The 23,938-nt window shown below is 40.8% G+C and overlaps 1 non-coding gene across 1 annotated transcript; it reads left to right on the forward strand.

The window, feature by feature from the left end:
* The first annotated feature begins 747 nt into the window (after positions 1 to 747).
* On the forward strand, positions 748 to 819 carry TRNAA-GGC (transfer RNA alanine (anticodon GGC)). The gene has a single exon. It is a non-coding gene; the product is annotated as a tRNA-Ala (tRNA).
* Positions 820 to 23,938: the final 23,119 nt, after the last annotated feature.

The following is a 23,938-nucleotide window of genomic DNA, read 5'->3' on the forward strand; positions in this document are numbered from 1 at the left end:
TCCTTCAGTATGTTTACTTTCGATAATGAGGGACAGAAGAAGGAGCCAAGCAAGTAAATTTCGTCAAAGACATCTCTCTTTTCTAAACGCTGCCTCGCAAAGATTTTCATTAATTCAAATTGAAGAAACAGACGTATTTTCTATTGTCTGGTTAGCTCAGTGGTAGAGCGTGAGTCTCACATACTCAAGGTCGTGGGTTCGAGACCCACACCAGACATATTTTTTCTCTTTTTCTTTTTTCATTTTGTCCGCATCACATGTGTGCAACATTTAGTATGTTCGTCCAACGTTATAGTGAAGATCTTCACAATAAATTGGGGTTTTCGACCTTATCTGAAAGGGTTAGGTCCACCAAGACGTCCTTGAAATCTTCCAGAAGCTTCTGGCGATCCTCCTCCAACTGCTGGGCACATCAGAGTTAACATGGGCCGGACATCGGTTGTGGAACGACTTAATCTGCTTCCAGTAGTTAGCAGGGATGATAATGAGGGCTCTGACCTCATACCAGGTCAGCTTAGTTCCAGTCTATTGCTTAGTTCCAGTCTATTGCTTAGTTCCAGTCTATTGCAACAAAAATAAAGAAGTAAAACTCAATTCTTCTTGGAAAATTGAGAGGAAAACACGACAGCAACATGGAGATTTACCCTGTGGTTATTTTGCCGGCTAGTCGGCAACGGTCGGTCAATCAGTATTTTGCCGTGGTAATCTCAGTGCTCTATATAATACTAAGTCCCAAAATATGTTCTTGGGGGCGTAGCTCAGTGGTAGAGCGCTCGCTTGGCATGCGAGAGGACCCGGGTTCAAACCCCGGCGCCTCCATTTCTTATTTGGGAAATTCATTTTTTTCAGTCTTGTATATATATATATATATATATATATATATATATATATATATATATATATATATATATATATATATATATATATATACATATATGCATATATCGTCCGATCAGGGAAGTTAAGCAGCGTTGGGTCTGGTTAGTACTTGGATGGGTGACCGTCTGGGAACACCAGATGCTGTTATCCCTGGTGATAGGGAAGAAAGAATACTTGCCTCATATTCCCTGCGTGTCGTACAAGGCGACTAATTTTTGAGGGAGCGGGAGGCTGGAAATCCTTCCCTCTCATTTTCAATTTTCCAAAAGACGGAACACAGAAGATATAAAGATATTGTAAAGATGTAACTAATATAAGATGTAGGAATGAATGGAAGATACGGATGTAGCTGAAACAAGGAGTAATGAAGATTAAGGTGCAATGAAAATTATTCTGTAGTGAAGACAAATATGTATGTTGAAATTTTGTATTGAACATCAAGAAGTAATGATAATGATGAGAGTGTAGTGACGATGAGGGTTTAGGGAGTGGTGACAATTGCCGTTTACAATGATAATAAGGAGGTAACACAATGAGGAACACAAACTTTCCAAAGCTACGTTCAAGTCAGACTTTGAACTAAGTTCGGTAAACAGAAGGATGATGTTAAGATGAGAGTGTAGTGAGGAAGAGTATAGTGATGATAAGGATATTGTCAAGATAGGTTGTAGTGGAGATACGAATGTAGTGAAGATACGAATGTAGTAGAGATAAGGGTTTTAAAGAGTAAAGTTTATTCAAAATGATTATGTAGTGAAGATAAGAACTACTTTTAGTAAACATCAGGAAGTACAATGATGATGGTATGGTAGAAATAACGGTGTAGTGAAGAAGAGGGTATAGTGAAGATATAATTGAGTGAAAATAAGCTAGTAGTGAAGATACACGTTAGTGAATATGAGGTTGTAGTGAACTTAACCTTATTGACCTGATCCTCCAAATCCTCCAAACTACTTTCAATGGCGGACCCAAAGAAAACCTAAAAGCTATATATCTTCACTTCTTGAAACACCTAGAGTACAATATGATATATACAATACAGAAATAGGTATCTTCACCGTAAACTGAATTGTCCACCATATTTACTGCACTTGAGCTGGAAGAAATCACGGCCATAGAGTTTAATGATCTCTAATTCTTTATTTTCACTACTTGCCAACCTTAGTTTGGAATATGATATATACAATACAAAGTAAGGCATCTTCACTACAAACTGAACTGTCCCATATGATACATACAATGTACAATTGGGCATCTTCACTAAGACTGAATTGTCCACCATATCTAATGCACTTGAGCTGGTAGAATTCACGGCCATAGAGTTTATCTCTCATTCTTTATCTTCATTATTTAACACAATTGCATTATGATATGATAAATATAATACACAATTGGGCATCATTGAAAACTGAATTGCCCGCGATATTTACTGCTCTTGAGTTGGTAGAAATCACGACCATAGGGTTTATTACATATTCTTTATCTTCCCTACTTAGCATATTAGAAAATGTACACAATATACAATTGGGTATCTTCACTACAAACTGAATTCTCCGCCATATTTACTGCTCTTGAGCTGAAATCACTGCCGTAGATCGTTTGATTCTTTATCTTCACTACTTCATATACATGCATACATATATATATATATATATATATATATATATATATATATATATATATATATATATATATATATATATATATATATATATATATATATATATATATATATATATATATATATATATATATATATATATATATGTATATAAAGAATGAATATACATAGATAGGCAGATACATAGACAGATAGATAGATATATAGATAGACAGATAGTTTATATTCAAATCTCAGGGTTTCAAGTAATGAAGTCATTGAATCACTGATAACTCAATTACCTGAGGAGTTAACTATGATTTTCTGCATATCCAGGATATAGCGTAAGATCAGTAGGCAACGAAACAACTTAGGCATCGAAATCACATCCACGGACCTGCACATTGAGAGTGGTAAATTTCTGCTGATACCCAACAGAAAACCAAAGGTTCTCCTCTCAACATGACTCAGATCGACCGAAAAGCATTGGAACTGCTTGTTTCCGAAAGCCTGGCCACCTTGGGCAAAGGGGGGAACGGGACTGCCTACCTCGTCAAGTGGCATGACGAACTGGCCGTTCTGAAGGTGTCTCACTTTTCTGAGGATGAGCGTCTCATGCGAGAGAGCCAATACATGGTTTTGCTGGAAGGAGCTGGAGGAGTCCCAATGTTGTTGGCTTATTCCGAGGAACCACCAGCCATCTTGATGACCTACTGCGGCCAATACACTCTCCAGGATATCATTAAAGGCAAAGGACCAGATGGCTACGATCTCCTGCAACTGGGACTGATGGTTGGACAAAGGCTTCTTGAAATCCACCGCAAAGGACTCATCCACAATGACCTAAAGCCTAACAATGTGGTCGTGAGCGGCGATCCGCAGTCACCCAGAGTGAACATCATCGATCTGGGACTTGCATGTTTCGAGGACATGACTAATGAACTCGAGAGCGATCCTGAGGATTACCCATGGATGGCTCCTGAGGTGAAGCGCGGCCAACCTAGCACAAGAAAGTCTGATGTGTTCTCATATGCCGTCCTCCTTATTAGAATACTTCAAATAGTTTATAAGAGACGCCGCTTACGCGTGGTATCTACAATTAGAGAGGCCACAAGATATGATCCTGAAGCACGACCCAAACTGGAGGTAGTTCTGAAACACTTGCAGTACGCCTTCGAGAGGCGTCGGGCAGCCATCATGGCACGGGAGGTGAGATCCCAGAATGTGCATCGCAGGATACAACCCCAGCAAGTCCAACACCTACCTCCAACTGACACAAACACACTGGTTACGGAGTTTATAGCGACGCACCCCGACATTACTGTTCGGTATGTGCACCGGCCATTGACTCAGGATTGATTTCTTTATATACATATAACAGAAGGATGTGTGCTTTTCTTTCGCATTTTTTTTTCATTTTAAGTTAAAAAAAACTCATCTACAAAAATTAATATTTATATAATATTACACTATTTTCATTATCTCTAATCTATTTTCTATATATATATATATATATATATATATATATATATATATATATATATATATATATATATATATATATATATATATATATATATATATATATATATATATATATATGTATATATAAAAAAGATGTGAATTTTTTTTGGCATTTTTTGTTATTAAGTTAAAAAAGAATGATCACAAATATTATTATTTGTATGATATCTATTATCATAATACCTTCCACATACCATTTCTATCAACTCTATCATATGCCTTCTCCAGATCCATAAATGCTACATACAAATCCATTTGCTTTTCTAAGTATTTCTCACACACATTCTTCAAAGCAAACACCTGATCCACACATACTCTACCACTTCTGAAACCACACTGCTCATCCCCAATCTGATGCTCTGTACATGCCTTCACCCTCTCAATCAATACCCTCCCATATAAATTTACCAGGAATACTCAACAAACTTATACCTCTGTAATTTGAGCACTCACTCTTATCCCCTTTGCCTTTGTACAAAGGCACTATGCACGCATTCCGCCAATCTTCAGGCACCTCACCATGAGACATACATACATTAACTAACCTTACCAACCAGTCAATAATACAGTCACCCCCTTTTTTAATAAATTCCACTGCAATACCATCCAAACCTCCTGCCTTGCCGGCTTTCATCTTCCGCAAAGCTTTTACTACATCTTCTCTGTTTACCAAATCATTTTCCCTAACCCTCTCACTTTGCACACCAACTCAACCATAACACCCTATATCTGCCACTCTATCATCAAACACAGTCAACAAACCTTCAAAATACTCACTCTATCTCCTTCTCACATCACCACTACTTGTTATCACCTCCCCATTTGCGCCCTTCACTGTAGTTCCCATTTGCTCCCTTGTCTTACGCACTTTATTTACCTCCTTCCAGAACATCTTTTTATTCTCCCTAAAATTTAATGATACTCTCTCACCCCAACTCTCATTTGCCCTCTTTTTCACCTCTTGTACCTTTCTCTTGACCTCCTGTCTCTTTCTTTTATACATCTCCCACTTAATTGCATTTTTTCCCTGCAAAAATCGTCCAAATGCCTCTCTTTTCTCTTTCACTAATAATCTTACTTCTTCATCCCACCAATCACTACCCTTTCTAATCAACCCACCTCCCACTCTTCTCATGCCACAAGCATCTTTTGCGCAATCCATCACTGTGGAAGGTATTAAGAATATATGGTGTGGGAGGCAAGCTGTTAGAAGCAGTTAAAAGTTTTTATCGAGGATGCAAGGCATGTGTACGTGTAGGAAGAGAGGAAAGTGATTGGTTCTCAGTGAATGTAGGTTTGCGGCAAGGGTGTATGATGTCGCCATGGTTGTTTAATTTGTTTATGGATGGGGTTGCTAGGGAGGTGAATGCAAGAGTTTTGGAAAGAGGGGCAAGTATGAAGTCTGTTGGGGATGAGAGAGCTTGGGAAGTGAGTCAGTTGTTGTTCGCTGATGATACAGCGCTGGTGGCTGATTCATGTGAGAAACTGCAGAAGCTGGTGACTGAGTTTGGTAAAGTGTGTGAAAGAAGAAAGTTAAGAGTAAATGTGAATAAGAGCAAGGTAATTAGGTACAGTAGGGTTGAGGGTCAAGTCAATTGGGAGGTAAGTTTGAATGAAGAAAAACTGGAGGAAGTAAAGTGTTTTAGATATCTGGGAGTGGATCTGGCAGCGGATGGAACCATGGAAGCGGAAGTGGATCATAGGGTGAGGGAGGGGGCGAAAATTCTGGGAGCCTTGAAGAATGTGTGGAAGTCGAGAACATTATCTCGGAAAGCAAAAATGGGTATGTTTGAAGGAATAGTGGTTCCAACAATGTTGTATGGTTGCGAGGCGTGGGCTATGGATCGAGTTGTGCGCAGGAGGATGGATGTGCTAGAAATGAGATGTTTGAGGACAATGTGTGGTGTGAGGTGGTTTGATCGAGTAAGTGACGTAAGGGTAAGAGAGATGTATGGACATAAAAAGAGCGTGGTTGAGAGAGCAGAAGAGGGTGTTTTGAAATGGTCTGGGCACATGGAGAGAATGAGTGAGGAAAGATTGACCAAGAGGATATATGTGTCGGAGGTGGAGGGAACGAGGAGAAGTGGGAGACCAAATTGTAGGTGGAAAGATGGAGTGAAAAAGATTTTGTGTGATCGGGGCCTGAACATGCAGGAGGGTGAAAGGAGGGCAAGGAATAGAGTGAATATGATCGATGTGGTATACCAGGGTTGACGTGCTGTCAGTGGATTGAATCAGGGCATGTGAAGCGTCTGGGGTAAACCATGGAAAGCTGTGTAGGTATGTATATTTGCGTGTGTGGACGTATGTATATACATGTGTATGGGGGGGTTGGGCCATTTCTTTCGTCTGTTTCCTTGCGCTACCTCGCAAACGCGGGAGACAGCGACAAAGCAAAAAAACAAAAAAAAATCTATTATCTTAAGTATTTCTATTTTACATTTCATTTATTATTTCCTTTTATAATGATAAATAATTTACTTTAAAAAGGACATCTCTCAAGGCTTGGAATTAAAGAAACTATACGAACTTTACGTATCTCTCTACCTCACACACCATGTAGGATCTCTCTACCTCACACACCATGTAGGATATCTCTACCTCACACACCATGTAGGATCTCTCTACCTCACACACCATGTAGGATCTCTCTACCTCACACACCATGTAAGATATCTCTACCTCACACACCATGTAGGGTCTCTCTACCTCACACATCATGTAGGATCTCTCTACCTCACACACCATGTAGGGTCTCTCTACCTCACACACCATGTAGGATCTCTCTACCTCACACACCATGTAGGATCTCTCTACCTCACACACCATGTAGGGTCTCTCTACCTCACACACCATGTAGGATCTCTCTACCTCACACACCATGTAGGGTCTCTCTACCTCACACACCATGTAGGATCTCTCTACCCCACACAACATGTATGATCTCTCTACCTTACACACCATGTAGGATCTCTCTACCTCACACACCATGTAGGATCTCTCTACCTCACACACCATGTAGAATCTCTCTACCTTACACAGCGTGTAGGATCTCTCTACCTCACACACCATGTAGGATCTCTCTACCTCGCACACCATGTAGGATCTCTCTACCTCATACACCATGAAGGATCTCTCTACCTCACACACCATGTAGGATCTCTGTACCTCATACACCACATATGATCTCCCTACCTCACCCACCATGTAGGAGCTCTTTCTCCCTCACAGAGCATGTAGGATATCTCTACCTCACGCAACATGTAGGATCTCTCTACCTCACACACCATGTAGGATCTCTCGACCACACACACCATATAGGATCTCTCTACCTCACACACCATGTAGGATCTCTCTACCTCGCACACCATGTAGGATCTCTCTACCTCATACACCATGAAGGATCTCTCTGCCTCACACACCATGTAGGATCTCTGTACCTCATACACCACATATGATCTCCCTACCTCACCCACCATGTAGGAGCTCTTTCTCCCTCACACAGCATGTAGGATATCTCTACCTCACGCAACATGTAGGATCTCTCTACCTCACACACCATGTAGGATCTCTCGACCACACACACCATATAGGATCTCTCTACCTCACACACCACATAGGATCTCTCTTCCTCACACACCATATAGCATCTCTCTACCACACACACCACATAGGATCTCTCCCTCACACACCATGTAGGATCTCTCTTCCTCACACACCATATAGCATCTCTCTACCACACACACCACATAGGATCTCTCTACCTCACACACCACATAGGATCTCTTTACCACACACACCACATAGGATCTCTCTACCTCACACACCATGTCTACCTCATACATCATATAGGATTTCTCTACCTCACACACCACATAAGATCTCTATACCTAAACACCATGTAGGATCTCTCTCCCTCTCACACCATGTAGGATCTCTCTACCTTACACATCATGTGGGATCTCTCTACCTCTCACGCAACATGTAGGATCTCTCTACTTCACACACCATGTAGGATATATCTACATCACACAACATGTAGGATCTCTCTACCTCACACACCATGTAGGATCTCTCTACCTCACACACCATGTAGGATCTCTCTACCTCACACAACATGTAGAATCTCTCTACCTCACACACCATGTAGGAGCACTTTCTCCCTCACACAGCATGTAGGACATCTCTACCTCACGCAACATGTAGGATCTCTCTACCTCACACACCATGTAGGATCTATCTACCTCACACAACATGTAGGATCTCTCTACCTCACACACCATATAGGATCTCTCTACCTCGCACACCATGTAGGATCTCTCTACCCCACACACCACATAGGATCTCTCTACCTCACACACCACATAGGATCTCTCTACCTCACACACCATGTAGGATCTATCTACCTCACACAACATGTAGGATCTATCTACCTCACACACCATGTAGGCTCTCTCTACCTCACACACCATGTAGGATCTCTCTACCTCACACAACATGTAGGATCTCTCTACCTCAGACACCATGTAGGACCTCTCTACCTCACGCAATATGTAGGATCTCTCTACCTCGCACACCATGTAGGATCTCTCTACCCCACACACCACATAGGATCTCTCTACCTCACACACCACATAGGATCTCTCTACCTCACACACCATATAGGATCTGTCTACCACACACACCACATAGGATCTCTACCTCACACACCAAGTAGGATCTCTCTCCCTCACACACCACATAAGATCTCTATATCCCAAACACCATGTAGGATCTCTCTCCCTCTCACACCATGTAGGATCTCTCTGCCTCACACACCATGTAGGATCTCTCTCCCTCTCACACCATGTAGGATCTCTCTACCTCACACATCATGTGGGATCTCTCTACCTCTCACGCAACATGTAGGATCTCTTTACCTCACACACCATGTAGGTTCTCTCTACCTCAAACACCATGTAGGATCTATCTACCTCACACAACATGTAGGATCTCTCTACCTCACACATCATGTGGGATCTCTCTACGTCTCACACAACATGTCGGATCTCTCTACCTTACACACCATGTAGGATCTCTCTACCTCACACACCATGTAGGATCTCTCTACCTCACACACCATGTAGGATCTCTCTACCTCACACACCATGTAGGATATATCTACCTCACACAACATGTAGGATCTCTCTACCTCACACACCATGTAGGATCTCTCTGCCTCACACAGGGAGGGTGTGCCGTGAAGTCACAACATAAGATACGGCATCTTTGGGAAGTTCACATGACGTCATTCGCAAGGGCACAGGGGAACAAGGGACGCCCTATCCACCCATCCACCCCCCCCCCCCCCGGTCAACCTTACAAACGTGTTGAACACTGATATCGCTGACACAAACAGCTTTCTAAAACAACAGTGACAATGTGCCGCTTCTTTGTTGGGAGGATGGGGGAGTTATGCCGCTGGGCCCAACCAAATGATGACAATGTGTGTGTGTGTGTGTGTGTTTTTTTTTGGGGGGGGGTCGATCATCGCACCCAGGCTAGGCGATGAGGGCTTTTTCGTCCCTCTCTCTCTCTCTCTCTCTCTCTCTCTCTCTCTCTCTCTCTCTCTCTCTCTCTCTCTCTCTCTCTCTCTCTCTCTCTGGCAAATGAACGCGGTAGATAATTACCTCGCTCTACCTTACATCTGCTCCACAACCAATTAACGATGGTTATCACTGCTACTTTAGAGCAGTGCCTTCAATTTTCACCTGAACGACGCGGTGGTGGCCGTCCTGCCTTCGTTTTGTACACGTTCCCAAAGCCCATCACTTATCTTTCGTCATCATTTATTATGTTTACTATCAAGAAATGTCTTTTATCTAACATAAAAATTCTGTATAGGTATTTGATTACTGTTCTCCAACGACGCGTTGTATATGTCTTCGTAAGTGAGGTTCATTTCATGTAATAGATCATGCATTACAGAGTTGTGTCTGTCCACACAAGTGTTAAACGTCCCAGGTAAAGATATATTCTAGAGATAGTGTATATCTAACATATATATGTGTTTTATAGACATTTATAAAAAGTTTTCCTGAGGGAGAATACCTAAAGACTTTCGTATTAAAGTTGATCAGTTGTAAGTGATCAAGCATTACAAAGGTGTGTCCATTGCCACAGGTGCTACTGATCACTGGTAAAGGTATTTCACCATCTTTGTATATATATATATATATATATATATATATATATATATATATATATATATATATATATATATATATATATATATATATATATATATACATTTTTTTCAAAACATTCGCCATTTCCCGCATTAGCGAGGTAGCGTTAAGAACAGAGGACTGGGACTTTGGGGGAATAAACAAACCTGGCCCACATCTCTCTTCCTTCTTTTGGAAAAATAAAAAAAAAAAAATAGAGAGGGGAGGATTTCCAGCCCCCCACTCCCTCCCCTTTTAGTCGCCTTCTACGACACGCAGGGAATACGTAGGAAGTATATATATATATATATATATATACATATATATATATATATATATATATATATATATATATATATATATATATATATATATATATATATATATATATATATATATTTTATTTATTATTATCTATTTCATTTTCCTTTGTCGCTGTCTTCCGCGTTGGCGAGGTAGCGCAAGGACACAGACGAAAGAAATGGCCCAACCCACCCCCATACACATGTATATACACACACGTCCACACACGCAAATATACATGCCTATACATCTCAATGTACACATATATATTAGACACACAGACACATACATATATACCCATGCACACAATTCACACTGTCTGCCTTCATTCATTCCCATCGCCACCTCGCCACACAAGGAATACCATCCCCCTCCCCCTTCATGTGTGCGAGGTAGCGCTAGGAAAAGACAACAAAGGCCTCATTCGTTCACACTCAGTCCCTAGTTGTCATGCAATGATGCCCGAAACCACAGCTCCCTTTCCACATCCAGGCCCCACACAGCTTTCGATGGTTTACCCCAGACTCTTCACATGCCCTGATTCAAATCCACTGACAGCACGTCAACCCCGGTATACCACATCAATCCAATTCACTCTATTCCTTGCCCGCCTTTCACCCTCCTGCATGTTCAGGCCCCGCTCACTCAAAATCTTTTTCACTTCATCTTTCCACCTCCAATTTGGTCTCCCGCTTCTCCTCGTTCCCTCCACCTCCGACACATATATCCTCTTGGTCAATCTTTCCTCACTCATTCTCTCCATGTGCCCAAACCATTTCAAAACACCCTCTTCTGCTCTCTCAACCACGCTCTTCTTATTTCCACACATCTCTCTTACCCTTACATTACTTACTCGATCAAACCACCTCACACCACACATTGTCCTCAAATATCTCATTTCCAGCACATCCACCCTCCTGCGCACAACTCTATCCATAGCCCACGCCTCGCAACCATACAACATTGTTGGAACCACTATTCCTTCAAACATACCCATTTTTGCTTTCCAAGATAATGTTCTTGACTTCCACACATTCTTCAAGGCTCCCAGGATTTTCGCCCCCTCCCCCACCCTATGATTCACTTCCGCTTCCATGGTTCCATCCGCTGCCAGATCGACTCCCAGATATCAAACACTTTACTTCCTCCAGTTTTTCTCCATTCAAACTTACCTCCCAATTGACTTGACCCTCAACCCTACTGTACCTAATAACCTTGCTCTTATTCACATTTACTCTAAACTCTCTTCTTTCACACACTTTACCAAACTCAGTCACCAGCTTCTACAGTTTCTCACATGAATCAGCCACCAGCGCTGTATCATCAGCGAACAACAACTGACTCACTTCCCAAGCTCTCTCATCCACAACAGACTTCATTTTTGCCCCTCTTTCCAAAACTCTTGCATTTACCTCCCTAACAACCCCATCCATAAACAAATTAAACATCCATGGAGACATCACACACCCCTGCCGCAAACCTACATTTACTGAGAACCAATCACTTTCCTCTCTTCCTACACGTACACATGCCTTACATCCTCGATAAAAACTTTTCACTGCTTCTAAGAACTTGCCTCCCACACCATATATTCTTAATACCTTCCACAGAGCATCTCTATCAACTCTATCATATGCCTTCTCCAGATCCATAAGAGCTATATACAAATCCATTTGCTTTTCTTAGTATTTCTCACATACATTCTTCAAAGCAAACACCTGATCCACACATCCTCTACCACTTCTGAAACCACACTGCTCTTCCCCAATCTGATGCTCTGTACATGCCTTCACCCTCTCAATCAATACCCTCCCATATAATATACCAGGAATACTCAACAAACTTATACCTCTGTAATTTGTGCACTCACTCTTATCCCCTTTGCCTTTGTACAATGGCACTATGCACGCATTCCGCCAATCCTCAGGCACCTCACCATGAGTCATACATACATTAAATAACCTTGCCAACCAGTCAACAATACAGTCACCCCCTTTTTTAAAAGATTCCACTGCAATACCATCCAAACCTGCTGCCTTGCCGGCTTTCGTCTTCCACAAAGCTTTTACTACCTCTTCTCTGTTTACCAAATCATTTTCCCCAACCCTCTCACTTTGCACACCACCTCGACCATGACACCCTATATCTGCCACTCTATCATCAAACACATTCAACAAACCTTCAAAATACTCACTCCATCTCCTCACATCACCACTACTTGTTATCACCTCCCCATTAGCCACCTTCACTGAAGTTCCCATTTGCTCCCTTGTCTTACGCACTTTATTTACCTCCTTCCAGAAGATCTTTTTATTCTCCCTAAAATTTAATGATACTCTCTCCCCCCAACTCTCATTTGCCTTCTTTTTCACCTGCTGCACCTTTCTCTTGACCTCCTGTCTCTTTCTTTTATACATCTCCCACTCAATTGCATTTATTCCCTGCAAAAATCGTCCAAATGCCTCTCTCTTCTCTTTCACTAATAATCTTACCTCTTTATCCCACCACTCACTACCCGAGAATTTCTAATCAACCCACCTCCCACGCTTCTCATGCCACAAGCATCTTTTGCGCAATACATCAGTGATTCCCTATATACATCCCATCCCATTCGTCCCCCACTCCCCTTACTTCCATTATCTCATCTTTTCCATTCTTTACTCAGTCTCTCCTGGTATTTCCTCACACAAGTCTCCATTCCAAGCTCAATCACTCTCACCACCCTCTTCACCCCAACATTCACTCTTCTTTTCGGAAAACCCATAGAAATCTTCACCTTAGCCTCAACAAGATAATGATCAGACAATCCTCCAGTTACACCTCTCAGCACATTTACATACAAAAGTCTCTCTTTCCGCGCCTGTCAATTAACACGTAATCCAATAACGCTCTCTGGCCATCTCTCCTACTTACATACGTATACTTATGTATATCTCGATTTTTAAACCAGGTATTCCCAATCACCAGTCCTTTTTCAGCACATAAATCTACAAGCTCTTCACCATTTCCATTTACAACACTGAACACCCCATGTATACCAATTATATATATATATATATATATATATATATATATATATATATATATATATATGTATATATATATATATATATATATATATATATATATATATATATATATATATATATATATATATATATATATATATATATATATATATATATATATATATATATATCTGTTCCTTCTTTTGGAAAAAAAAAAAAAAAAAAAAGGAGAGGGGAGGATTTCCAGCCCCCCGCTCCCTTTTTTCTTAGTTTTCCAAAAGAAGGAACAGAGAAGAGGTCCAGGTGAGGATATTCCCTCAAAGGCCCAGTCCTCTGTTCTTGACGCTACCTCGCTATCGCGGGAAATGGCGAATAGTATGAAAAAAAAAAAAAATATATATATATATATGTATATATATATATACATGAAGCAGGGCATGTGAAGCGTCTGGGGTAAACCATGGAAAGCTGTGTAGGTATGTATATTTGAGTGTGTGGACGTAGGTATATACATGTGTATGGGGGTAGTATGGCCATTTCTTTCGTCTGTTTCCTTGCGCTACCTCGCAAACGCGGGAGACAGCGACATAGTATAATAGAAAAATATATATAAGAAATATATTTATATAAATATGTATATATATATATATATATATATATATATATATATATATATATATATATATATATATATATATATATATATATATATATATATATATATATATATATATATATATATATATATATATATATATATATATACATATATATATATATATATATATTTTTTATTTTGTTGTTATACTTTGTCGTTGTCTCCCGCGTTTGCGAGGTAGCGCAAGGAAACAGACGAAAGAAATGGCCCAACCCCCCCCATACAGATGTATATACATACGTCCACACACGCAAATATACATACCTACACAGCTTTCCATGGTTTACCCCAGACGCTTCACATGCCTTGATTGAATCCACTGACAGCACGTCAACCCCGGTATACCACATCGCTCCAATTCACTCTATTCCTTGCCCTCCTTTCACCCTCCTGCATGATCAGGCCCCGATCACACAAAATCTTTTTCACTCCATCTATCCACCTCCAATTTGGTCTCCCTCTTCTCCTCGTTCCCTCCACCTCCGACACATATATCCTCTTGGTCAATCTTTCCTCACTCATTCTCTCAATGTGCCCAAACCACTTCAAAACACCCTCTTCTGCTCTCTAAACCACGCTCTTTTTATTTCCACACATCTCTCATACCCTTACGTTACTCACTCGATCAAACCACCTCACACCACACATTGTCCTCAAACATCTCATTTCCAGCACATCCATCATCCTGCGCACAACTCTATCCATAGCCCACGCCTCGCAACCATACAACATTGTTGGAACCACTATTCCTTCAAACATTCCCCGTTTTTGCTTTCCGAGATAATGTTCTCGACTTCCACACATTCTTCAAGGCCCCCAGAATTTTCGCCCCCTCCCCCACCACATGATCCACTTCCACTTCCATGGTTCCATCCGCTGCCAAATCCACTCCCAGATATCTAAAACATTTCACTTCCTCCAGTTTTTCTCCATTCAAACTAACCTCCCAATTGACTTGACCCTCAACCCTACTGTACCTAATAACCTTGCTCTTATTCACATTTACTCTTAACTTTCTTCTTCCACACACTTTACCAAACTCAGTCACCAGCTTCTGCAGTTTCTCACATGAATCAGCCACCAGCGCTGTATCATCAGCGAACAACAACTGACTCACTTCCCAAGCTCTCTCATCCCCAACAGACTTCATACTTGCCCCTCTTTCCAAAACTCTTGCATTTACCTCCCTAACAACCCCATCCATAAACAAATTAAACAACCATGGAGACATCACACACCCCTGCCGTAAACCTACATTCACTGAGAACCAATCACTTTCCTCTCTTCCTACACGTACACATGCCTTACATCCTCGATAAAAACTTTTCACTGCTTCTAACAACTTTCCTCCCACACCATATATTCTTAATACCTTCCACAGAGCATCTCTATCAACTCTATCATATGCCTTCTCCAGATCCATAAATGCTACATACAAATCCATTTGCTTTTCTAAGTATTTCTCACATATATTCTTCAAAGCAAACACCTGATCCACACATCCTCTACCACTTCTGAAACCACACTGCTCTTCCCCAATCTGATGCTCTGTACATGCCTTCACCCTCTCAATCAATACCCTCCCATACAATTTACCAGGAATACTCAACAAACTTATACCTCTGTAATTTGAGCACTCACTCTTATCCCCTTTGCCTTTGTACAATGGCACTATGCACGCATTCCGCCAATCCTCAGGCACCTCACCATGAGTCATACATACGTTAAATAACCTTACCAACCAGTCAATAATACAGTCACCCCCTTTTTTAACAAATTCCACTGCAATACCATCCAAACCTGCTGCCTTGCCGGCTTTCATCTTCCGCAAAGCTTTCACTACCTCTTCTCTGTTTACCAAATCATTTTCCCTAACCCTCTCACTTTGCACACCACCTCGACCAAAACACCCTATATCTGCCACTCTATCATCAAACACATTCAACAAACCTTCAAAATACTCACTCCATCTCCTTCTCACATCACCACTACTTGTTGTCACCTCCCCATTTGCGCCCTTCACTGAAGTTCCCATTTGCTCCCTTGTCTTACGCACTTTATTTACCTCCTTCCAGAACATCTTTTTATTCTCCCTAAAATTTGATGATACTCTCTCACCCCAACTCTCATTTGCCCTTTTTTTCACCTCTTGCACCTTTCTCTTAACCTCCTGTCTCTTTCTTTTATACATCTCCCACTCAATTGCATTTTTTCCCTGCAAAAATCGTCCAAGTGCCTCTCTCTTCTCTTTCACTAATACTCTTACTTCTTCATCCCACCACTCACTACCCTTTCTAATCAACCCACCTCCCACTCTTCTCATGCCACAAGCATCTTTTGCGCAATCCATCACTGATTCCCTAAATACATCCCATTCCTCCCCCACTCCCCTTACTTCCATTGTTCTCACCTTTTTCCATTCTGTACTCAGTCTCTCCTGGTACTTCCTCACACAGGTCTCCTTCCGAAGCTCACTTACTCTCACTACCCTCTTCACCCCAACATTCACTCTTCTTTTCTGAAAACCCATACAAATCTTTACCTTAGTCTCCACAAAAGATGCAAAAGATATATATATATATATATATATATATATATATATATATATATATATATATATATATATATATATATATATATATATATATATATATATATATATATATATATATATATATATATATATATATATATATATATATATATATATATATATATATATATATATATAGATATATATATATATATTTATATATATGTATATATATTTTATTTATTTAGTTATTTTGCTTTTTCGTTGTCTCCCGCGTTAGGGAGGTAGCGCAAGGAAACAGACGAAAGAATGGCCCAACCCACCCACATACACTTGTATATATATACACGTCCATACAGCAAATATACATACCTATACATATCAATGCACATATATATATACACACACAGACATATACATATATATACATGTACATAATTAATACGGTCTGCATTTATTTATTCCCATAGCCACCTCGCCACACATGGAATAACAACCCCCTCCCCCCTCATGTGTGCCAGGTAGCACTAGGAAAAGACAACAAAGGCCCCATTCGTTAAACTCAGTCTCTTGCTCTCATGTAATGATTTCCCGAAACCACAGACGCTTCACATACCCTGGTTCAGTCCACTGACAGCACGTCGACCACAGTATACCACATCGTTCGAATTCACTCTATTCCTTGCACACCTTTCACTCTCCTGCATGTTCAGGCCCCGATCACTCAAAATCTCTTTCACTCCATCTTTCCACCTCCAACTTGGTCTCCCACTTCTCCTCGTTCCCTCTACCTCCAACACATATATCCTCTTGGTCAATCTTTCCTCACTCATTCTCTCCATGTGACCAAACCATTTCAAAACACCTTCTTCTGCTCTCTCAACCACACTCTTTCTCTTTCCACACATCTCTCTCACCCTTATTTTACTTACTCGATCAAAACATCTCACACCACATATTGTCCTCAAACATCTTATTTCCAGCACATCCACCCTCCTGTGCACAACTCTATCCATAGCCCACGCCTCGCAACCATACAACATTGTTGGAACCACTAGTCCTTCAAACATACCCATTTTTGCTTTCAGAGATAGTCTTCTCGACTTCCAAACATTCTTCAAGGCTCCAAGAATTTTCACCCCCTGCCCCACCCTATGACTCACTTCAGCTTTCATTGTTCCATCCGCTGCCAGATCCACTCCCAGATATCTAAAGCACTTTACTTCCTCCGGTTTTTCTCCATTCAAACTTACCTCCCAATTGACTTAACCCTCAACCCTACTGTACCTAATAACCTTGCTCATATTCACATTTACTATTAACTTTCTTCTTTCACACACTTTACCAAACTGCAGTCTTCTGCAGTTCCTCACATGAACCAGCCACCAGCGCTGTACCATCACCGAACAACAACTGACTCACTTCCCAAGCTCTCTCATCCACAACAGACTCAATACTTGCTCCTTTTTCCAAAACTCTTGCATTCACCTCCCTAACAACACTATCCATAAACAAATTAAACAACCATGGAGACATCACACACCCCTGCCGAAAAATTACATTCACTGAGAACCAATCACTTTCCTCTCTTCCTACACGTGCACATGCCTTACATCCTCGATAATAACTTTTCACTGCTTCTAACAACTTGCCTCCCACACCATATATTCTTAATACCTTCCACAAAGCATCTCGATCAACTCTACCATATGCCTTCTCCAGATCCATAATTGGTACATACAAATCCATTTACTTGCTAAGTATTTCTCACATAAAATCTTCCAAACAAACACCTGATACACACATTCTCTACCCCTTCTGAAACCACACTGCTCTACCCCAATCTGATGCTCTGTACATGCCTTCACCCTCTCAATCAATACCCTCCCATAAAATTTACCAGGAATACTCAACAAACTTTTATCTCTGAAATTTGAGCACTCACTCTTATCGCCTTTGCCTTTGTACAATGGCACTATGCAAGCATTCCGCCAATCCTCAGGCACCTCACCATGAATCACACATACATCAAATAACCTTACCAACCAGTCAACAATACAGTCTCCACTTTTTAAATGAATTCCACCGCAATACTATCCAAACGTGCTGCCTTGCCGGCTTTCATCTTCCGCAATGATTTTACTTCCATTTCTCTGTTTACGAAATCCTTTACCCTAACCCTCTCACTTTGCACACCACCTCGAACAAAACACCCTATATCTCCCGATCCATCATCAAGCACATTCAACAAACCTTCAAAATACTCACTCCAACTCCTTCTCATATCACCATTACTTGTTACCACCTCCCCATAAGCCCCCTTCACTGAAGTTTCCATTTGCTTCCTTGTCTTACACACTTTATTTGCCTATTTCCAAAACATCTTTTTATTCTCCCTAGAATTTAATGATACTCTCTCACCCCAACTCTCATTTGCCCTCTTTTTCACCTCTTCCACCTTTGTCTTGACCTCCTGCCACTTTCTTTTATACATCTCCCACTCATTTGCCTTTTTTTCCCTGCAAAAATCGTCCAAATGCCTCTCTCTTCTCTTTCACTAATAATCTTACTTCTTCATCCCACCACTCACTACCCTTTCTAATCAACCCACTTCCCACGCTTCTCATGCCACAAGCATCTTTTGCGCAAACCATCACTGCTTCCCTAAATACATCCCATTCCTACGCCACTCCCCTTACCTCCTTTGTTCTCACCTTTTTTATTTCTGTACTCAGTCTCTCCTGGTACTTCCTCACACAAGTCTACTTCCCAAGCTCACTTACTCTCACCACTCTCTTCACCCCAACATTCTCTCCTCTTTTTTGAAAACCCCCACAAATCTTCATCTTCGCTTCCACAAGATAATGATCAGACATTCCTCCAGTTGCACCTCTCAGCACATTAACATCCAAAAGTCTCTCTTACTCGCGCTTATCAATTAACACGTAATCCAATAACGCTCTGTGGCCATCACTCCTATTCATATACGTATAATTATGTATATATATGTATATATATATATATATATATATATATATATATATATATATATATATATATATATATATATATATATATATATTTTTTTTTTTTTTTATTTGCTTTGTCACTGTCTCCCGCGTTTGCGAGGTAGCGCAAGGAAACAGACGAAAGAAATGGCCCAACCCACCCCCATACACATGTATATACATACGTCCACACACGCAAATATACATACCTACACAGCTTTCCATGGTTTACCCCAGACGCTTCACATGCCTTGATTCAATCCACTGACAGCACGTCAACCCCGGTATACCACATCGCTCCAATTCACTCTATTCTTTGCCCTCCTTTCACCCTCCTGCATGTTCAGGCCCCGATCAGACAAAATCTTTTTCACTTCATCTTTCCACCTCCAATTTGGTCTCCCTCTTCTCCTTCCCTCCACCTCCGACACATATATCCTCTTGGTCAATCTTTCCTCACTCATTCTCTCCATGTGCCCGAACCATTTCAAAACACCCTCTTCTGCTCTCTCAACCACGCTCTTTTTATTTCCACACATCTCTCTTACCCTTACGTTACTTACTCGATCAAACCACCTCACACCACATATTGTCCTCAAACATCTCATTTCCAGCACATCCATCCTCCTGCGCACAACTCTATCCATACCCCACGCCTCGCAACCATACAACATTGTTGGAACCACTATTCCTTCAAAAATACCCATTTTTGCTTTCCGAGATAATGTTCTCGACTTCCACACATTCTTCAAGGCTCCCAGAATTTTCACCCCCTCCCTCACCCTATGATTCACTTCCGCTTCCATGGTTCCATCCGCTGCCAGATCCACTCCCAGATATCTAAAACACTTCACTTCCTCCAGTTTTTCTCCATTCAAACTCACCTCCCAATTGACTTGACCCTCAACCCTACTGTACCTAATAACCTTGCTCTTATTCACATTTACTCTTAACTTTCTTCTTTCACACACTTTACCAAACTCAGTCACCAGCTTCTGCAGTTTCTCATATATATATAGAAGTGGTAGAGGATGTGTGGATCAGGTGTTTGCTTTGAAGAATGTATATGAGAAGTACTTAGAAAAGCAAATGGATTTGTATGTAGCATTTATGGATCTGGAGAAGGCATATGATAGAGTTGATAGAGATGCTCTGTGGAAGGTATTAAGAATATATGGTGTGTGAGGCAAGTTGTTAGAAGCAGTGAAAAGTTTTTATCGAGGATGTAAGGCATGTGTACGTGTAGGAAGAGAGGAAAGTGATTGGTTCTCAGTGAATATAGGTTTGCCGCAGGGGTGTGTGATGTCTCCATGGTTGTTTAATTTGTTTATGGATGGGGTTGTTAGAGAGGTGAATGCAAGAGTTTTGGAAAGAGGGGCAAGTATGAAGTCTGTTGGGGATGAGAGAGCTTGGGAAGTGAGTCAGTTGTTATTCGCTGATGATACAGCGCTGGTGGCTGATTCATGTGAGAAGCTGCAGAAGCTGGTGACTGAGTTTGGTAAAGTGTGTGAAAGAAGAAAGGTAAGAGTAAATGTGAATAAGAGCAAGGTAATTAGGTACAGTAGGGTTGAGGGTCAATTCAATTGGGAGGTGAGTTTGAATGGAGAAAAACTGGAGGAAGTGAAGTGTTTTAGATATCTGGGAGTGGATCTGGCAGCGGATGGAACCATGGAAGCGGAAGTCGATCTTAGGGTGGGGGAGGGGGCGGAAATTCTGGGAGCCTTGAAGAATGTGTGGAAGTCGAGAACATTATCTCGGAAAGCAAAAATTGGTATGTTTGAAGGAATAGTGGTTCCAACAATGTTGTATGGTTGCGAGGCGTGGGCTATGGATAGAGTTGTGCGCAGGAGGATGGATGTGCTGGAAATGAGATGTTTGAGGACAATGTGTGGTGTGAGGTGGTTTGATCGAGTAAGTAACGTAAGGGTAAGAGAGATGTGTGGAAATAAAAAGAGCGTGGCTGAGAGAGCAGAAGAGGGTGTTTTGAAATGGTTTGGTCACATGGAGAGAATACCACATCGCTCCAATTCACTGTATTCCTTGCCCTCCTTTCACCCTCCTGCATGTTCAGGCCCCGATCACACAAAATCTTTTTCACTCCATCTTTCCACCTCCAATTTGGTCTCCCTCTTCTCCTCGTTCCCTCCACCTCCGACACATATATCCTCTTGGTCAATCTTTCCTCACTCATTCTCTCCATGTGCCCAAACCACTTCAAAACACCCTCTTCTGCTCTCTCAACCACGCTCTTTTTATTTCCACACATCTCTCTTACCCTTACGTTACTCACTCGATCAAACCACCTCACACCACACATTGTCCTCAAACATCTCATTTCCAGCACATCCATCCTCCTGCGCACAAGTCTATCCATAGCCCACGACTCGCAACCATACAACATTGTTGGAACCACTATTCCTTCAAACATTCCCCGTTTTTGCTTTCCGAGATAATGTTCTCGACTTCCACACATTCTTCAAGGCCCCCAGAATTTTCGCCCCCTCCCCCACCCTATGATCCACTTCCGCTTCCATGGTTCCATCCGCTGCCAGATCCACTCCCAGATATCTAAAACACTTCACTTCGTCCAGTTTTTCTCCATTCAAACTCACATCCCAATTGACTTGACCCTCAACCCTACTGTACCTAATAACCTTGCTCTTATTCACATTTACTCTTAACTTTCTTCTTCCACACACTTTACCAAACTCAGTCACCAGCTTCTGCAGTTTCTCACATGAATCAGCCACCAGCGCTGTATCATCAGCGAACAACATCTGACTCACTTCCCAAGCTCTCTCATCCCCAACAGACTTCATACTTGCCCCTCTTTCCAAAACTCTTGCATTTACCTCCCTAACAACCCCTTCCATAAACAAATTAAACAACCATGGAGACATCACACACCCTTGCCGCAAACCTACATTCACTGAGAACCAATCACTTTCCTCTCTTCCTACACGTACACATGCCTTATATCCTCGATAAAAATTTTTCACTGCTTCTAACAACTTTCCTCCCACACCATATATTCTTAATACCTTCCACAGAGCATCTCTATCAACTCTATCATATGCCTTCTCCAGATCCATAAATGCTACATACAAATCCATTTGCTTTTCTAAGTATTTCTCACATACATTCTTCAAAGCAAACACCTGATCTACACATCCTCTACCACTTCTGAAACCACACTGCTCTTCCCCAATCTGATGGAAAGGATACAAATTTTGAACCTGATCAGGAAATTCCTATGAGTCCAAGGGAAAATGAAACACGATAAGTTCCCAAGTGCACATTTGTGTAATAATCACATCATCAAGATAGACACGAGAGAGAAATATTAGTCAGTTGATATACATGAAAGAGAAGAAGCTAGGACGCCATTTGGTAAACATGCGATTTTCCAAGACATACAAAGCGTGTTCAGAAACGTTTCACTTTACAAATTTTACGTGCAATAAAGTAATCTAATTTTTGTAGACCATCACTCATATCAAGGATATAATTCTTTGTGTATCTAATAATAGATGATTCAATGAGATCTCTCGTGGTAATACAGTTTGAGTGAATAACTGAGATGGCATTACTCTAGTCGATACAATGATCATATTTTTTAACGTGATTAAACAGTGCATTTGATTCTTGTCCCGTTCTTATACAATATTTATTTTGCTTAAGTCTAACAGAAAGATCCTTACCAGTTTGCCCAACATAAAATTTATCACAATTTCACGTGGCACTTTATATATGTATCCAAGAGAATTTACTGGTGAATTCCTGATCAAGATATTCTTTAAAGTATTATTGTTGCTGAGGACAACATTTACATTAAAGGATTTAAGCAACATTGGAAGTAAAAATGGAATTATTAATGAAAGGGAGAACTAAAAGCTTCTTGGTTTCAATGGGAGGTTTGGGCTGCACCCTATACAATGATTTCATTGCTAACTTAAGGGTTTTATCAATGAAAGATATAGGGTACATTAACTTAGATCCAATAGAACATATCTTTTCAAACTCATCATCAATAAAGTCTGGACTGCAAATACATAGTGCCCTAAGAAACATAGATTAAAATGATGAGAATTTAACTCTGTCATGTTGAGATGAGTATTAATGGATATATGAGCATACATTGCTATGTTTTCTGAATATGGTAAACGTAAACTTGTTTCCTTTCCAAAAAATGGTAACATACCATTATTTTCATTTTCTA

Source organism: Panulirus ornatus, chromosome 25 (assembly GCF_036320965.1).
Source record: "Panulirus ornatus isolate Po-2019 chromosome 25, ASM3632096v1, whole genome shotgun sequence".
In the NCBI taxonomy this organism is placed as follows: Eukaryota; Metazoa; Arthropoda; class Malacostraca; order Decapoda; family Palinuridae; genus Panulirus; species Panulirus ornatus.